Source organism: Lathamus discolor, chromosome 4 (assembly GCF_037157495.1).
Source record: "Lathamus discolor isolate bLatDis1 chromosome 4, bLatDis1.hap1, whole genome shotgun sequence".
Classification (NCBI taxonomy): domain Eukaryota; kingdom Metazoa; phylum Chordata; class Aves; order Psittaciformes; family Psittacidae; genus Lathamus; species Lathamus discolor.
The window spans coordinates 35,378,743-35,392,325 of record NC_088887.1 but is presented as its reverse complement, the minus strand read 5'-3'; the positions used below and the strand labels follow the sequence as shown (position 1 = coordinate 35,392,325).

Genomic DNA, 13,583 nt, shown 5'->3' with positions numbered 1-13,583 from the left:
TACAAGCTACAACAGATGTTTGTAAGAGATATAAATAGTTATGCCTCAGGGTATAAACTAACCACTAACTGTCTTAGGGTTGTGAAGAAACTACCTACCAGACTTGTTAACAAGTAATCCTTCCTTCTAATTTTCCCCTATACATGCTCCTTTGAAGTCCTTCAGAAAGAAATGAAGGACTGGCAGATTCAGCTAATTGTTCATTCATTGCTCTATAACATGCACCCTTACATTCACATACAAAGTTAAAAAGAAACAAAAATCAAAACAGCAAGCCTGTTTGACAGATTAAAAGTACCTAGAACCGTCTTCACTTTTCACCAAAATACGTAATAATATTTGCTTCTAGGGCACACTGCTTTTTTAAAGGAGATAAAATACTGGATGTAAGAAAGCTCACCCCTTTTCTTCAGTGGGTTGAAGATGACATTATCTTGTTCCAGTAGAGTGATCCCACTAATGTACAAAGTAGACAACAGAAACCTAAAAACCAATAGAGAAATATTCAGGAGACAACAACATAGCACATACTTTCTGAGACTGAGTATGACCAAAGAAAATATCATGGCTTATTACCCCCAAGTTGAAACTGACAGGCGTTGTTTGTTTGCTTGCTTGCATGTTTTGCAAATCCCATTTGTTTTTTGGTTGGTTGTTTTTTTGGTTTTTTTTTTTTCTGTGTGTGCGATTTTGTTTTTTTCTGGGGAGGGGTGTTAAATTTTAATAATTTCTAATCACCCCTATTATCTCATGTTATTATTCGAGCTTTCCCTCAACTTATTTCATTCATTTGCCATATTTACCTTTGTCTTTGCTGACACCTCTAGCACAAGGCTGCATTTGGACTGCTAACTTGCTTGTAGTTCAACCTTCATATTTTAGTCTCTGGCTCAGTGTCTGTCTGCTTAGACTAGACAAGACACATCCCAGAAATAAAACTATGAAATGCAAATAGTTGTAACTCCTCAGTGTTGTAAGAATAAAGCATGAAACCAAGAAAGGTTAAAGTCTTTTTTATTTATTTAAATTTTAATCTCCTTCATAATCATACTTTGATTTTACCATAGAATGTTTTCTAACAAGGGCTATGACCAAATAACCAATTACTTGATATAAAACTAATAGACTATAGGAAAGGGCATGAGCCACTGTTAGGGTCACATGTTCTGTGAAGACAGGTTCTGCAACAGGATTATTCAGCAATTTTTTTTTAAACTTTAAAATTATTTTAATCACATTTAATAGCACCCATTTGATGTATGAAAGCTACTTTTAAAAAGTAGTAATGATTGTGGAAGCGAAGCAGCAGAGACTGTGAAAATTCATTTAAAAAAACTGCAACTGCTGAAAAGTATTAGAAAAAAACCTGCAAAGCTATGTAAGGGGAAGTTCCAGACACTAACGCTGCACAAAGGCCATCTGAAATTATATGATGGATAAACACACAGCTGAGATCTTGAAACAGATTCTCTCTTTTTCCTCACATAGACAAGTTCCTGCACTCTCAGTTCTGTCAACTGGAATGAAAGGAACCCCAACATTTTTGAAAATGAGATGAAGTTGGTATTTGGATTTGAGAACCAAAATTTATCCATGTGTAGTATGGAAGTAATGTTTTTCAGACAAGTTCACAGAAAAGCAAAATGCTAAGGGCCACTTGCCACCTCCGGTTCATGAAACCTAGTTCTAAGAGAACAGGGAAGATACTCTGATGAGTTACAAGCTTCAGCCATTGGTTAGAGATTCAATATTGAGCTACGAATTTCAGTCCAAACTGACAGACACAGTCTTGAAGCTTCAAGGGGCAGATGACATCTTAGAAGTTCTTACCACTCTCTTAAACTGTTAAAGACCTATGTCCCCAAAGAATGGGCTTTTCTCATTTTTTGCAGCTTCTTAATTCTGTTCGGAGGCAGTGTACCCTCTTCCTCCCTTCTTCACAAGCCATTTGTCGTCTATAATTTTGATAATCATTTTCACACAGCCCAACTTATTAGGCTATTTTCAAATAGATGAATTCTCATTATTCATAGCATCTTCTGAATGCAGGTCACTGCCAGGTAAATTTTGATTATCTCTTCCTTGCCTGCTGAGACATAGGGAAGGACTCCTTCAACACAGCAAATCTGAAAAACCAGTTCCCTCCATTCAGAAACAACTGCAGGAAAGAACTGACTGTGCCACTGCTGCCAGATCTGGTCAGTCCGAAATATTTAATGTATGAAGAAGTAGCTCTTCATATATTAAATGTATGAAAAGTAGGCCATGAAGAAAGCCTTCAGCTGAAACTCTGGAAATAGGCAAGTTTCTGGGCAGTGCATGAGAAGTCAGAATTAAAGAGGTACTGAAGAAATGCAGGCACAAGTGAGAGATGCTGCAAAGTAAAAGGTTTGGCTGGGAAGGAGCCATTGGACATTGCAGTCATACTGCCTTCTTCCAAGAGATATCTGGCAGCAATTAAAATGAGAATCTACCCTAAAACACGTCAGACAAGAAAACAAAGAGATCTAAGCTTGCAAGTCTCAGTGGGGCAAGACAGGGAACAGATACACCTGCTAAATAAAGGATGGAGACAACATCAATTCACTATTGAGCCTAAGCTTAGAAATGCTATTTCCAAGTTGGTTCTTCCTTTTATTCTTCTTGCAAACAAGATTTAAAGTCATGTTACCACAATAAAGAAGATATTTAACTATGAAACAAAAACCAAAGGCAATTTGCTTTGTCACTTAAAAGAAGTATCACCATTAAAGTTTTTACTATGAAGTAAAATATGACCTTGTTCATTCAATCACTCAAGAACCCTCTTTTTGTTCTCTCATTTTGCATATCAGCTAGTAAGAAACAAAGACCTGTGCATATATGTATAATAAATATTAGCAGACATTAAGATCAAGACATTTATATTTTTATAGATTCAAGTAATAACAAAGCAACATGTAGACAATATACGACAACACGCCATCAGGGATTCATTCTACCCCTGCTGCAAAGGTAGAATGGTTATTTATCTCCATCAACCTGTCTACAAAGAGACATTCAGTAAAATTAAGACAAAAAAATCAGTATGAAGTTGATGCATACAAGTTTATTAAAACTGTGCTCAATGAGAATATACTCCTCCTTCAGCAGTAAGGTGGCTTCCATTTCCTCTATCTTATGTACTTACAAAGTACAGTCATTATTTAGAATATTACACTTTCAGAAAGATGATGTTCCTGCTCAGGAATATAACGCCAGCCTCAGGGAGCTGCACTACCCACTAAACAGTTATTACACAATAGCTACACTGTCAAGTTCCCTAGGAGACAAGCCCTAAAAAGCCACAAAAACATTTTTTGGCTGCACTAAAATGAGATTTACTTTGTGTCAATTTTTCCCCTTTGTTGTCTGGTGGCGCAATAGAGTTATTTATATATTATTTCTGATGACTATGAGATTACATTAAAAAACCTGAACACATACTTTAAGAAACTGAAAATTAAAAATTAAAATCCACCACTAAAATTTCTTTAGAAATACAACTTATCATTAAACTTTCTTTGCCTGTAGGATTTTGAATATCTATACTGTTACACTGACTTTATTCAGCAAGACCTCTCCAACACTGTATTTACCACAGTTGTCCCATTAATCTTTCCTAGCATCACCCCATTTCAGAACTTAACAAGCCATACAAAGTATTTATATCATAGACTATCTTCCAAGCATCAACACTCAACATCATATCGCATGGCAACCAGCCAACCACTCATAAGATTTGCATTCCTTTAGCAATTCAATCTTTGTGCAAACTCTACTTTTGGTATTTTAAAGGAATTTTGGGAATTCTCCTATTTGCAGGTACCAAATATGAAAAAAAGTATAAAAAAAGTGTCACTTTACAAGCTAAAACTGCACATGCAGTAACTGGTTAAGTGGATATCAAGGATGAATAACAAACAACACAACAACACAAGCAGAGCACAACAACAAAAGCAGAATTAAGGGCATCTGGGTCTTTTGAAGAACTTTCGCACCCTAATTCTGTATGCATCCCTATGCTTACATCAGCATATTTCTTGGGAAGCATGTGTGATCATGGTTCATGTTCATGTAACCACCAATTTACCATAGCTCTTCCTAACAAGGGAGAGAAAGATGAAAAATCCTATTCAATCTAGTCATAAAATAATGTCACCTCAGTATGCTAGGTATCCTGCCTCCAGGTAGCTCTTGGCATTGCAGAAATTCTCAGGTTGCTCTCCTACCCTCTGCAAAATGAAAACCTCAATCTTCCAACTACTAAAAAATTCTCAAATTCAAGAAACCTCCTGCAGCATCTCAGTTTCTCCTTCCCATTTCACACTGTTATTTGATCCTGCTTCATTAGCTCCATAAAGCAAGAGTACAGAATTAAGGGGACTAAACAGAAATTTTGGTAAAAGGAAAACAAAACCTGGGGGAAAGGAAACCTTCCTTCTTTAATTGCTCCAAGACTCCTGAGGGATTAAGGTACAAGGGAGCAAAAATATTTCCCATCACTCCCTCATCCACCTCCCAGCATTCAGAGAGTGAATGAAGATTCCCTTAGTTTTGGTGGGTTTAGTTTTTGTTTTGTTTTGTTTTTTTCCTTTGTATTCTTAACACTGCAAATTGCAGAACTTTTTACAATTATGGCTTGTGAATTCTAGCATAGGTATTGTGCATCCCCACCATGAATACCTACTTGCCACAAGACACAGCAGCATTTCTTTTCCCCTTAGTATTACCCAATGTGCTAGCATTGTGACATTTTAGACCCAAAATGAAGAAGATGCACAGTACCTGCCTTGCGACTATCATAGTAAGAGGACTGCATTAGAAAGACTGCCAAAACCCCCTCGCATACCAGAGGACGTGTATCAGCAATTCTACAGCTGGAACAGATTCTAGTACAACCTTCCTACTTAATGGTATTTAATTACTTTTTCAAACACAATTTCATTAAAAACAACAACAAAGAGAACTCCACCCTCACGTTTCCCCAGCACTCCCCACATGGAAACATCACGTTTGCATATGTACTAGACGCAATTCCGTTCTTTTGCCATCAAAGCCGCTGGAATATCCGTGCAAGCGTGCAGTGAATCTCCTACTTCAGGAGACACTCCTTTAATCATATCCTTCCAGGCAAACTAAACCAAAGCAATGGGAAATCCTATTTTAATCATGATTTGTATCAGCACCCAATAAACTATGACTGAAATTAATCTTGTCTTGTGTTTATATTTTGCAGTTTCATAGACACAAAATAACCACCTATCTCACTATGCCTTTATTGCTATTGAATATATTCCAATGTTAGTAAGCAGTTTATGTAAGCATATATGTTTTCTAACATTTTTATTATTAAACCATAATTCTCTAATGATTCTTTCTATTCAAGACTCAATTCTTAATGCTGCTGAAGCACAACTAAAACATGAAGTAGTTTTATTTAACTAGTAACTTCATTTAAAATGTACTTAAGACGTTGAATGCACAAGAAAATCCCCTCTACACATTTTTGCACTTAAAAACTTCAAGATTTAAGATGTTTCATTGCCAGTTATTTCATTTTTAGGTCTTTCATGATTTCAGAAATAATAGGCCTGTCAATGAGCCAAGCATTAACTTGGATTAGCTGAACAAAATCCTGGCCCTGCAACCCTCTGTCAAATCCAGTTCCAATTGGTCAGTAAGTTTTCCAAAATCTTCCTTCTTTTGACCTTAATACCTGGACAAACATGAACAGCTCTGCTCTGCTACTAAGTTTAGGCCCTAAAATGAACTTTCTCTCCAAAACGCTAATAAAAATTCTTCCTTTCCCACTCCACATTGTCCACAACTCTTTAGTAGCAGGTGACCCAGAAGCAATCAGTTCAGTCTGTTTTTGCAAGGAAGACATACCATGTTCTAGCCTCTTCTGCTCCTGCTGCCAACACTCTTTATCTTCTCTTACTTCTCTGCCCATGTTCTTTCTGCTCTTCAGCCTTGCACTGCCCTTCCCCACTGTTCTTGCGGCATCAACATACAGCTTGACCTCTTTCTCACCTCTTGCCCTCTCTTGTTCCTTCCCCCCACTCTGACCACTTGTAATTTTGCTAGCATCATCCTTTTCAGGTTCCTAGGCCTACTGTGCTTTCATCAGTCTCTAGTCCCTGTTCCCCACCACTCCCTGAACACCAGCTTTCATCCCTCAAGGAATATGACTGCTGACTAAGCCTGAAGCAGGTTGGGGACAAGTACATATAAAGACTATTTAGGATTAAACTTACCCATCACCTACTGCTGAGGGATGCACCATGCTTAACTGCTTGGGTCCAGATGATGACTGCACAGTCAGGTGACATGCAAGGACCAACAAACAGTAAGATACTTGTGTTACATGGAATATTCAGATAATACAGTTAATAAGTACTTGCCAAGTAACATACATGAACCAGCTTTTCAAGAGCTTGTGATTAATTGAAGTTTCTCGAGGAACAGCCATATGCTTCGTGTGAATGCTTATGCTCTCTTCCCCTTCTCTCTTCTGCAATGCTGATTTCCAGGACTGAAGTGCTGATATGCTCTTAAATAAGGCAAACAAGCATTTTCCTTCTCTTAAACGAACCTATTTACTTTCTCTTAAAACTAATTTTCAAAATGCTGAGTCATTTTATCTTAAAGTTTCCAAACATATTCATCACAGCAAATTTCAGTAAGACTGAGAAATAAGCTGCTTGAAACCACCACCTCAAAATGATAATAAAAAAACCCAACCAGGTAACCTTACTCCTGACATCACTACTATCATGACCTGTGACACAGAAAAATGGGCTAGAACACAAACGAATGAAGTGATCACAGACTGACCTGGAAGTTCATGCCCTTTAGTTATAAAAACATACAACATAGCACATTTTCATTCCCCTACTCTCCAGGCATGTTGAACATGTATAAAGCTCCAATTTGTTTTGTAGTCACCTCGTTTCCCTTGAGCATAAAAGTCTTGGGCTTTATTTTTATATTTTTATTTTTATATTACAATATCCTTTTCCCTTTGCTTTGTTTGCTATGTAAATTGAAAAAAGCTAAGCAGGATATGAAGTATAACCATTTCCTAACTTCCTCTGTCCTCAAGAAAAAACACAGGCAACTCCTAAAGCTCACAAATAAAATATAAATTGGAATTTGGTGGTTTGAAAAAATGGATTCCTCCTTTAGTACACCAGCAGTAAACTATTCTACTTCTTTTGCCTGAATTTACTGTCACCTGCAGAAGATGACAGTTACAGACTCATGGGTATGTTCAGAGGACAATACAAGGCTATCACAGTCCATTAACTCCCATTTTCACAAGTCACCTTTTGACTGCCTAAGTACTTGGATGGCCTTCCTGTTTAACAGCAAATACCGCTTATGCATGTATGTATAGAAAAAAATGAGAACATCATGGCCTGGAGTAGCTGCTGCATTGAAAACAAACAAGTTCATATGAAGGATGATAAGCAAGTACGTAACAATGAGCAAACCCAAATTTTATTTCCACTTCCAACATCAACATCCTTTTTGTCCTTCAGTAACGTACATGGTTTAGTATCTCCAAGCTGCTGGTGGGGGAACCAAGTTACTGCTTTTCACCAATCCCATAAAAACGCGCCAGCACACCGTAACAACAAAGACTGGTATCTCCAGATTCATGTTGTTCTTATTCCACTTTCCACCCCACCCCCAGCTCCATCTGAAGATACCAGTGTCCCACAGTTATGACATGAAACAATCTTACTGAGCAATGTGAAGAACCTGCTAACAAATGTGAACACTTCAGCATTCTGCTATCTTGGGGAGAACTATAATAGCCTGGGTAAAATACTCTGGTAACATCTGGCACTAATTAAGTGGAGGAAAGAACTCTTATCAGCAGCTTTTTTCCTTGCTCTTGGAATCCTCTTGCTTAGAAGAGCAGTGAATTATTTTACATTTTGTACAGCACTGAGCTGTGGTAAAATAAGCCCTCCCCAGACTTCTCACTTGTAAGCCTACAAACTCTTTCAACAAGTGACACTGAAGCAACCAGAAGTAACATTTGTGGAATTTTAAGTTTCACACACACAAAAAATTATTGTCTTACTTACACCGAAATAAAAATATTAATCTGATTTACTGTTAGCTTTCACGTATGTGCCAGTTTAGCAGAGGTAACATTTGGCTCTCAGACCACTACATAATATACTGAAATACATTTTGGTCTACATCTCTCTCCCTTCAAGACATTAACAGGGCCATTAGAACAAGCAGTTCCACTATCACAGTAGTGCTTCTGTGGATCATTCACCCCTGGCTGTTAGTACAGGGCTTAATAACAGCAAGTGTTAAATCTTTTCCAGGAAATTGGATTGCTTCTAAACATCTCTAAACTTGCTGTGGTAGCAATCAGAATTATCATTACTTCATTACAGCACTGCATTGAGAGTACAGAAAGTAAAATTCTGAAAAAGAACATACAGCTTCTAGAACCCATATCCATTTTATAAGACTGAAACATTTAAAATAATCATGTATCTTTCATCCATTCTAAACTTTCAGTTGCACTAACAGAAGACTGCAAGGACTTAGCTTGAAAAATGTTATTTCATACTCAAAGGATAATCCAAATCTTCAAAACTGTACCTAGATTAAGAGCACAAATCAAGGCCAGAAGGAAGTTAAGATTAGACTAAGTTTTTACACGCCAAAGAGAAATTTCCAAATACAAAATATAACCTAAACCAACCGTAACAGCAACAGACACAAAATCAGAAGAATCCTCAGTTTTCCTATTAGAACATAGGAAATGGTAACAAGATCAATTCCAATCTAACCAAACACTTAATTGATAATAAGACCCACTTCTGATACAAGACAGTTACTAGAATTCAGTTTACATAGAGAAGGATACACAGACATAAATCAAAAAATGCATGCTCCAAAATCACTGAGATCAAGGCTTCAAAGTCTCAGTGCAATGCAATAGCCTCTACACTACCCCTCTTTACCCTGTGAACGAACTGAATGGAGCTACGCCTTCCACTGCTTAACCGAAGCTTAAGAACACACAGTGAAACCTACACTAGGTTTTCCTGTGGATACTTTAATCATAACACGACAAGAAAATATATAAAGCTTTAACAGTCAACAGTAAAAATGCACTATACACGTCATAAAATAAATTGAAAATATGACACACATTAAAAATAGAAGCAGAATTATTTATTTTGGATAGATTAAAAGTAATGACATACTAAGAAGTGTTGAACTGTTTCTTCAGACTGATCAAGTGTGAAACACTTTGGGGTTTTTTCCTCCCAAGTTTTTGAAAACTTAAGCATAACAATTATATATGGCTATACATAAACTCAAGAAAGAATAAATCTGTCAATTTTATTTTACAAAGCTGTTTAGAAAATGCACTCAAAATGCATCTGCTGTTCCTTGATACTCTAGCAATGACACATTCTGGAAATACATACAAGAATTCCTGATACAACCACAACAATTTGTTTCCTGGTCCAGGATAAGCAATAAAACTTGTACACACAGCTAACAGGGACTAACCAGGTCTCATTCTTAATCAAGACTTCGGTGCTTGCCCAGCTGCAGATGCTGTGTTGCTTTAGCTGCACATATATAACTAAAGGGATATTGCCACAGCACCGGCAGACCATAAACAGTTTATATCCCATAGAAGAAAGGGAGTAATCTGCAAGTGTATTCACAGTACAGAAAATAGCAAGGTGCATAAATTTATTGAGCTGTGTTACATTCCCCTAATCAAACAACCTGTACTGGTGAAACTTTGCACAGAGCATGCTCTAGAATAAAATTAGGAACAGTATTATGAACTAACTATATGTGAATGCTTTTTGTAAAGAGTAAGAATTATTTAGCTTTTTAAAAGAAAAGCAATTAGAGGAGACATTTAGAATACACTGAAAATGATCTACACCCTCCCACTATCCTCCATAGGCTCAAGTGTTCCCCAGCATCCACAGATCAGAACATAGTGTCCATGCTCCCTATTCCTGTCATCTGTTTAATGGAATGCACACATTACACTCCAAATAGGGGCAAGGACAAAAACGAATCTTGCCAGGACAGCTCTTAGCTTCATGAGACCAAAAGAAAATAAAAAAAATCATTGCATGATATAAAAATTCACTTATAAGGGTATCATTCCAGATCGGGCCATTCTGCCCCCTGCAAAAAACCCCACACTCGTCATTTACTTAGATGTAACTGACAAAGAGAGGTCAAGAACCAGAGCAGCAGATTAATAAATAAATGTCTGTGTCTCGACAAATACATGGTATGTTCCCATTTAGGAAAACACAAAGTGTTTAAGAAATAATATTTTTAAAAAGATAGCGATAAGCTAAACAGAGCCCTATCACCCAGATGCGTTAACTACTCATACTGCTAACTGATGAAGTCGGGGCCACGGCAGCTGGTGCTGTGGGAATGAGGGAAAGCTATCAACTATCCCACGGAGACCCAGGACATGCGGCTAATTGAGGCAATATTTCAGGATAAAACCAGCACTTGATTCATTATTGTTTACACACATCATAAGCAGGGCCTCTGGGCAATGTCAAGTTTCAGCTCCTAATTGCGGCTGTGTAAACACTCGAAGCCTCGGTCTGAGGTGTCAAGCACTTCCACTTATAACCGAGCCAAGAGACAATGAGGTCACATCAGAAATGATAAAAGTACTACTAAAAGGAGGAAGACACCACCAGCTCACGCCAGAACCGCGCACACTGCCCCAAGTGCCAGCCGCTGACAGAGCACGCTTCCTACGAACAAGAGGGGAGGCGGAGGCTGGGGGGGTTACGGCCGAAGTCGCGCCAGCACCCGCTCTCCAGGGGGCTACGCCGCGCTCCGCCGGACCGCCCCGCCGCCGAAACGGCAGCAAGGCCGGGGGCAGGGTCTGCGGGGCGGGTGCTGGCCGCCCTACCCCCGCCAGCTCGGGGCCAACTGCCGCCGGCAGCCCCCATCCTCCCCCCGAGGGCAGGTGCGGAGAGGAGGCAGCTGCCGCGACGGTTTGATCGCGGCCACAGCAGAGGGCTCCCCGTCTTGGGTCGAGTCGACAGGGGCCTGACACGGGGGGGGGGACAAGAGGCAGGGGTGAGGAGGACCCCGGAGAACACCCCCACCCCCCCTCACCCCAAGGCACGCCTGCCAGCACGGCGCTGCCCCTTTAAGCGTCACGTCGCCGCCCCCCCCTCCCGTCGCCCCCTCTCCCTCCTCCTCTTCCTTCTTCTTTTCCTTCCCCCTCTCCACAGCAGCGGCTGCCGCCGCGTCCTCGAGCACCGACTCGCGCTCCCTCACGCCCGCCGCCTCTCCCCTTCATGCCCTCCCCGCCCCTCCGCGCGCACCCGCGCGCGCCCCCGCCGGAGACAACGGTTACACGGCGGCCGTTCCAGAATCTTCCTCGCTCCCTCCCTCCCCCCGCTCTCACTTTCCCCTCCTCCCCACCCACCCCCCCCCCCTTCCCCGCCACCGCCCCTAACCCCCCTCTGGGGCGAGTTGCGGAGTGCGGGTACCCCCCTCCCCGCTGTTCCGCGTTCCCTTCCTCAACCTTCCCCCCCCTCTCCTCCCCTCCCCGCCGGTGTGGTGGTACGGCTGGGCCCGTGCGGCGGTGGTGGCGGCGGCGGCGGGCGCGCCGTGATGGATGGCTGGCTGGCTGGCTGGGAGCGGGTTTGAGTGACAGCGCTTACCTTGGGTGCCAATCTTCGTCACACTGACAAGCGGCTGCAGCAATCGGGACCCGCACCGCCGCGACACGCGTCACCGCGCACACACGAACACGGCCAATCGCTGGGCGCGCCGCCCGACACGACACCACGCCGCGCATCACGCCTCATCAATATTCACCGCGAGGGGCGGGGCGCGCGGGAGGTGGAGGGAGGTGGTGCGCGGTAGCCCCACCCGCCGCGAGGCGGAGCTTCCGCGCACCACATCCCTACGCCTCCCGCCTCGCGCTCATGATTATGGATTAAGGGGGCGGGCAAACAGCTTGACCACGCCCCTCTCCGGCTCTTAGATGGGGGGGACGCTGAAACCAGCTCTTCAGGGGGGGAGGAGGGAGATACCAAGTGGCGGGTAGAGGGCTCGGCCGAGAGGCGTGCAGCTGTCCCTCTGATCACCTCAGGGGGACCCTGCCGAGCCCTGGAGCCTCGGAGAAGGTAAGGCAGGGGTCTCACTCGAGGCGTCCCCGAAGGCTGTAAAAGCCTGAAACTATGTGGGGGAACATCTTCATCCTGTGTGGAGTGAAACTGGCTGGTGAAACATGGTAAGCACTTGCCATGCTGTGACTCCCAGAGCTGCTCTCACCTTCCTCTGAACCCACGTCTTGCAGTGCTCCAGGATCCTGCCCCGAGGTCCTGCCATGATCTGAATTAAAACAGATGTCTTTCATTCAAACTCCGATTTCCACACTTGGAAGAAACCAGCACTCTTCCCTCATGTTTTACCACCCTGTTTGCCTAAACCGTTCCCCAAAAGCAGGACTATCAGGGAAATGTGGTATCAGACAGACGGGTCTTAGCCATTGTGGCTAGCCATTTTGGTGGGATATTACAAGTTTCTCACTTGTGGATTCTCTGCAGTTCGAAAGAGCTTGAATGTGCATGTTTGGGTCCCATCACTGGGGTGACTTGTCATCTCTACCTTGCTCCTCATTCTTAAGGCATCTAAGATCACCTTAGAAACCCCTCTCCCTCTCTCTTTGAGGGCAGATGTTATCAAGGGTGGGGGAAGAAGCTGATATGTACAGAGCAAATCTCATTGTAGGTAGCTCAGCTTAAAACCTAAGCCGGTTTAGTTTCAGGTTTTGTAGTCCCTCTGCAGAACAGCAGCTGGGAATATACTTGCTTATCCTGTACCCTGGTAAACAGGGAATGCCCTACTTTTTTTTCAAGGTCCATGCTACTCTTCCTGTTGCTTTAACAGCAGTAGCAAGCTGCCTAGTTGGTTTTACATAGTACTTTCCTGGGCCAGGACGCTTAAAGAAGAGCTGGCTGATAGTCTGGCAATAGAAACAGCTCCTCCCACAAGCCAAGTCTGCCTCCAGTCCTCTGAGCATAACTGCTGTGTCAAGACCCTGCTCTGCCAACCCAGTTGCTCTCCGTCTTCAGGGATCTGGACACTGTGCACACTGCCACCATTTGTCCACTAACAAAACAGTCACTTCATCCTCCTGCTAGACTGCTGGGAGCCTTTATGGGAGTTTGCTTTTGAGCCATTTTCCCCCCATACAGACAGAACCACATGGACGTCAGGCTTGTGAACAGAGAAATAACTTGCACACCTAGCAGAGAGTGAGAGAGAAAATGAACTATGCTAATCCAGAGTGCTCAGATGTGTGAATCCAGTCTTAAAAGTTCATGTGAATGGCTTATATAAACAAGATTAAAAAAAAATAAATACAACTCTTAGTTTGTCTTACTCACAAGAGTCTCTCTGTTCTTGCACCGTGTTAACACCTTTAATAGAGAGGAACTCCTGTGGCCTATGGCTGGCTTCTTTTACCACAAGTTTCATCTCTCATTATCCCTGAC

The 13,583-nt window shown here is 42.0% G+C and overlaps 1 protein-coding gene across 4 annotated transcripts in view; it reads right to left on the bottom strand.

Moving 5' to 3' along the window:
• Positions 1 to 11,863, bottom strand: part of PKNOX1 (PBX/knotted 1 homeobox 1) — a 50,064-nt gene extending 38,201 nt beyond the window's left edge. The window contains exons 1-3 of one of the 4 annotated variants that reach the window (XM_065677040.1): positions 6,438 to 11,162; positions 6,279 to 6,334; positions 401 to 483 (exon numbers count right to left, since the gene is read on the bottom strand). The gene's annotated coding sequence lies outside the window, so the exon portion shown is untranslated. Of the gene's footprint in view, positions 1 to 400; positions 484 to 803; positions 894 to 6,278; positions 6,335 to 6,437; positions 11,163 to 11,399; positions 11,419 to 11,741 lie in introns of those variants that run through there. The other 3 variants (XM_065677039.1, XM_065677042.1, XM_065677041.1) reach the window with 3 other exon arrangements.
• Between the last annotated feature and the right edge of the window lie 1,720 nt (positions 11,864 to 13,583).